The sequence below is a fragment of the Etheostoma cragini genome, chromosome 15, assembly GCF_013103735.1.
Source record: "Etheostoma cragini isolate CJK2018 chromosome 15, CSU_Ecrag_1.0, whole genome shotgun sequence".
NCBI lineage: Eukaryota > Metazoa > Chordata > Actinopteri > Perciformes > Percidae > Etheostoma > Etheostoma cragini.
In genome coordinates, this window is record NC_048421.1 from 21,051,648 (window position 1) to 21,057,659 (window position 6,012).

The 6,012-nt window shown below is 38.2% G+C and overlaps 1 long non-coding RNA gene across 1 annotated transcript in view; it reads left to right on the plus strand.

Moving 5' to 3' along the window:
* LOC117957733 overlaps positions 1-3,470 on the plus strand; it is a 29,356-nt gene extending 25,886 nt beyond the window's left edge. The window contains exon 3 of the long non-coding RNA XR_004659573.1: positions 3,443-3,470. This is a non-coding gene — a long non-coding RNA (uncharacterized LOC117957733). The remainder of the gene's footprint in view (positions 1-3,442) is intronic.
* Positions 3,471-6,012: the final 2,542 nt, after the last annotated feature.

A 6,012-nucleotide genomic window follows, 5' to 3' on the forward strand; every position in this document is an offset into this window, starting at 1 on the left:
TGCGCGGATTCAAAACACCCAACACTACCAAAACTTACTTGGTATTTCTAAGTTCATGTGCAATGACTATGAAACCTTTGAATAGTATGTGAAAAAACATAATAAAACGTACTCTTCACATACAGTTTATTTATTACATGAATGACAATAATAGTTTTTACTTGAATAATTCCAGTTCTCACCAATACTTACAATTAGAAAATAAAAATTGTGATAGTTAGCCTAATAAATATTACTACACCACAAAATCATTTTTTTCAGTGTAGTTGTGAACTGAGTCAACCTTTATTTTGGTATTTTTAGTTGATTACATATTATTTATGTGTAGCTGCTGTTGTAATTATTTAATGTTTGCAGGTCTTATGTGTGTATGCAGACAAATTGTTGTCATCATACCATCAGTTGGATGCCAGATTGTGTGCAGCTTTTTTTTGTAAAATGCTACATGTGTCATACATGTTCTTTGCAGCTCGGTTTTATGTTATTTTTCTTTATTCACTTGGATAGTTTGATCCTTCATTAATTGAGTTATGTGGGTTTTCATAAGCTGACAAAATTTAAAAAGATTTATGTTAGAGCAACAAGCAAACATATGTTTTCTGTAATTGTCACTTGAATAAGTTATAATAAATAATGAGTTATTTAACATTAAGGAGTAGTTTCATTTATTTTACATTACATGCGATTACATTTAGTTACATTTATAAGTTACATCTGGCCCTTTGAGGACAGCCATTATGCTAATGTGGCCCTCGGTGAAAATGAGTTTGACACCCCTGCTCTATACTGAGGAGGGAATTCGGTTAGTGCTTAAATCATCAGTTCCCAACCCTACTCTGAAAGGACCATCTTTCTCTTACACACGCAAACCGATTAGACATTGGACCTTTCAATCTCTAGAGCGTTGCAAACAAAGGTCTAACCCTTCCACACAACATTCATGGATAGGAGGAAAACGTGCTCTAGTTTATTGGCATTTATCCAGACACAGTGACGGTGGCTCTTCAAAATAGTCTAGGGAAGGAACTTGTTTAGGTGGAACATTTGCACCCCGCCAAAGAAAACGCTGTACACAATATTAAATAAAGTTTACTGTTCACACAAGATAGTAACGTGAGCTTTATAAAATTTATTGAGGCGACTGTGGCTCAGTGGTAAAGCGGTTGCCTGCCAGTTGGAATGATGGTGGTTCGCCCTGCAATGCCCTCTGAAAGTGTTCCTGGGCATGACACTGAATCCTGAGTTGCCCCCGATGCTGCGCCTTCGGAGTGTAAATGTGTGTGAATGTTTATCTGATGAGCAGGTGGTACGGCAGCCTTGTGTGCGAATGGTGAATGATTCCTGTATTATGTAAAAGCGCTTTAAGTATCGACTATATTAAATTACATAAATTAGCTGGATACGTGGTTAAACCTCATTTTCTCTTACTAGTGTTTCGCCGTGTGTAATTTGTACAGAGCACTCCCACCATTTATCCCAAAATGTCCCAGTTAGAAAGAAAATGCCTTTGCAATCATCCCCCCCCCCAAAAAAACAGCAGACCTGCTTTGTTGCACAATCAAAATTTTCTTCAAAACCTGACATTTTTAGGCTGTAACGTTGCTCAGTTTCCAGTTAATGTTGGCTTGATCCGACTGAAGTTAAACCTAACCCTATCCCTCAGAAAGTGGAAAGTGAGTGACATCCAGCAGAACTTCTGGCAGCGCCGGAACTATCCCATAAATGAGCAGTCGTAAACATAGACTTACCCAACTATAACCTAGGGATTCCATCAAGTGCAGATGCACTGTGTTTTGGCTGCGCTATGGTTTTGTTCCAATGTTGGTCATGCGTCAGAGCGGGAGTGTTTCAGACCGCTTGCCTGACTCGCAGATCTATTTTCCTGGAGATTTGTGCTGCTAAAAAAGCAAAAAGTCTACATAGTTAATGTTTTTTTTTCATTTAGTCTAGGTATAAATGACAAGGATCAAAGATTTGTCGTTGTGTTTTAGTTGTTAAAATACTGAAGTTTTATACTGTATAATCAGGAACCTGCACATGGTGTTTATTTTGAAAATCAACCAGTTGGATTTGCCATTCCACTCCCTGCCCAACCTGTGCAACGCCCCGTGTTTTTAGCAGAACTTAGGTGCTTCTGAGACGATTCTTGAAACGAGCTGCTTAGTTGCTGGTGGAATCATATTGTCTTTAAATGGCTGTGTTTGCTTCCACCAGCTGCGGAGCTCACGAAATGTAGCACAGACGCACGCGCCTGGCAGAATTCAGGGATGAGTCACTTGTAAGTTGCAAGCATGTAAGAACCTAGCTGGTAAAGCTTTACGTTAACATTACACCCAGGCTATACTGAGCACTAGAAATAGGTAATGAGTAATGCTAGTTGAAATATATGCATCAAAACAACAAAGTCACTGCTGGAAAATGACCAAAGACAACATAAATCAATTATTATGAAAGAATGATTCCACCTTAACATGTTTTCATTCAATTCAAACCTTTATTTAGGCCTTACAGATCACTAAGGTTTCCTTATTTGCAACAATGTCAAGATACAGAGAAAAATACAAATAGTAATAAAAAAAATTACACCTTGATATACTGCCATTAAATTACATTTTTTAAACCTTCTAGAGTTGTACTGTTATTATTATGGGTGTCAAAAATTAAGTCACAAACTTGAATATTGAAAATCAAAACGCCATTCAAGTGACAGCCTTTGCTCTGTTTGATTGTTAGCAGTCATTTCAAAAAACGTTTTAGCTAACTATGATTGATTTATTGCTAAAGTTAGCTCAAAATGCCATTCAAGTATCAGCCTTTGTTGGGTTTGATTGCTAACTTGCAGTCAGCAGTGAATGAACTTCGTTAAGTAGATCCATTTTTACTGTATTGACACTACAGAAGTCTCTCGTTTGCATCTTATATGCAACTTGTCGCAAAGTGACGCATGCGCGACTCAAAACTGCACTTGCCTCACATTGGGCAGTGACAACAACTGTTGCCTAATCCTAGTGCCTAGTAAATTTAACAATGTAATGTGGCACATTGATGAAAGACTTCAGGACACTGACTTAGACTGAGTATGGGATACTGAAAGCTTTGGATACTTTAGCAGCTGAGCCAAGATCATGATAGAAATAAAGAGCAATAGTGGATGGATGACAGGAGAGGAGAGGAAGAAGGAGCCAAAGTGATGATCAGATTATTTGGCGGGAAAAAAAAAAGAGGATGGTAAAATGAGAGGGGTAAATTGAGAAAGAGAAAGTTGAGAAGTAACAAAGTAAAACAAGGAGGGGGAAAGAATAAGATGCAGGGAGAGAGTGAAGGAAAGTCCAAAAAGTACCACTCTCTGCATTTCAGGCACTTAGAGGCTAAAGAACTCCCCCGTTTAGGCAACACACAACAAACCACCCACCCACCAACACACCCGTGCGCACACGTACAGACACACACACACACACACACACACACACACACACACACACTTCCATTTGAACAACCGACACACACATATCCAGAAAGGAAGTTGTTAAGGAGTGATGAGGAGGAAACAGCTTAAGGACAACATTAATTATTATTATTAGGATTATTGTTATTATTATTAGAGCCAGAGCGCCAACAGCCGCGAAGGCCCTTTTGAAACTGAAGGAATTCTTCCTTTCCTTTCCGTTTCTTTCCTTTCTTCCGGCAAATTAATCACATTTTTGAGAGGCTTAACATACTCAAAAACTCGTAATTGGTGATTGCATTGTCTGGGGAAAATTTAGGTATTTTAAGGGTTTCAAGAATAAGCGCCAAAAAATGGCTCACTGACCATGTAGTACATTAAATGAAGACCCGCGAAACTTTGTAAAAATTTGAAGCATGGCAAGACGTACTAAAAAGCTCATTGGAGGCAATACTCTAAAACTAAAAGGAAGTCCACCATTTTTAATTGGAAATTTGAAATTAGTGTGATGTTGGCTATTTCCACATGTTGTACTTTAACAAACCCCTCCTTTTTCATCTTAAGACGTTAAAGATGAAAATGTATCAAAAGAAAAACTTTGTCGTAGGGCATGGCCGTGGGGGGGCGGCCATTTTGTGCGTTACCGAAAATCGTAATTGTTATCATCAATATTTCTACCATGGTTTACCATTACACAGATAATCGTTACATTCCTAATGCTAACACAGTGGCTCTCCTATATCTCCTCGCACACACCCATGTAAACATATAAGCCGAGCATTTGCTTTGACCTCAAACTAGCGCTGGGTGATATATCTAATTGGACTGCACGATATTGGTAAAATCTTACATTGCGATTTTTTTTTCCTGCAATATATATATATATATATATATATATATATATATATTTTTTTTCTTTTTCATATATATATGAAAAACAGAAAAAGTAATTTTTAAAAGATGACATAAATAGCTCTATTTGGAAATAATAAATCAGTCTTGACTACTGCGTTGATTATGTAGGGGAGTGCATCTACATAGAAGAAAAAAATTAAAAAAGATATTTTCTAATGTGAACCATTTCGTTAAACTTTAATGCTTTACAAACACCAAAGCAGGCAAGCTAAGCAATGTGACTAATGTTACTCTTCTGAAATGATTTTGGAGAGGGAAATTAGGTAGAAATACGCTGGTTGACCAGCATGACACTGTTGTATTCGTATAATATCAATCCAGGCTACCGTGAATGATAGTGCCTGCATGTTGCTTCCTCTAAATGTCAGGTTGTGGTCGACTAGGGGTCCTGCTTGTTAGTTTGATAAATTGATCAGACCTGCATGTCACTCGCACTAGCAACAAACTCTGTGTATCCAAAAACAATTAAATCAGTGGAAATAACGTTAGATCAGACACAGACTTCTGTAGTAGATTAGTGTTACGTTTCCAGCATTGTGTCGCGGCTCTGAAGCATAGCGTTAGTTGGGACAGACCCTTGGATCTTTAGGCTAACTATATTAGCTTTAGCCTAGCTAATAGCAGCTGTCTGCTTGTTTCTTTAAGCTAACTATATTAGCTTTAGCCTGGCTGGTAGCAGCATTCTGCAGGTGGGAAATGGCCGGGGGACGTTGTGATTATGATTAATTAATCAGGTGAAATAGTTCGTATCGCAGCGAAGATAAAACACTGACTACTGTAGCTTCACTGACCACCCATCAAAACTATGGGCATCACTGTGTCAGCGGCAGCTGGTGGCTACGGTACTTTTCTACACACGGACAGCTTCACTTTCCATAACAATAAACCCTGTCAGACTAAAGTCACATACACACGCTGCCTACATGGCTTCCTGTCTTAAAGGGGAAGGGTTGGATGGTAATAATCATGTAAAAGGAGAACGGTGGAAGTTTACTCTTCTGTCAAGAAGCAAAAAAGTGTTAGCGTCAACATGGTAACGCCCTGCGATGTGACTATCGCGCATGCACACATTGCAATGTAGATGCTAAAACACAATATCATTCAGCCTTAATATCTAATCATTTGGATTAGGCCTAATTCGAGAAAATGGAGTTGTTAAAAGATCGTCTGGATTGAAAAGAATAATAATTGCCGGCACTAAATGTTCTGGCGCGGTATGTTGCCACTGTGTAACTCCATTCTCTTCAGGAAACAACAACACACTTTGAGCTAGCAAGCAACATACTGAAAAGGGCTTGAAGAAGTTTAAAGAAAATTTGGATTGTCCACCAATTCTTTTTCTTTTGTGGTGTGCGAATGTTTTGCTGTGGGGTGAGGGAAATATGTGGTAAGTGAAATATGTTTAAACCACGGGATGTGTTTAATTTATTGTTGTGACTGGTACAGCTCGTGCTGTATTATTTGTTTATATGTTCTGTAAAGGCATTTATTTCTATGTGCAGCTTTTGAGTCCAAAACTAATTTCCCTAAGGTATAATTCCCTAATATAGTATATTATATCGTGTCATACGTTATACCCATAGACCGTTAAAATAAGTGGACAGAGCATCCGGTTTCGAAAAGTGCAACCACTGCGGAAGTAACTTAAACCT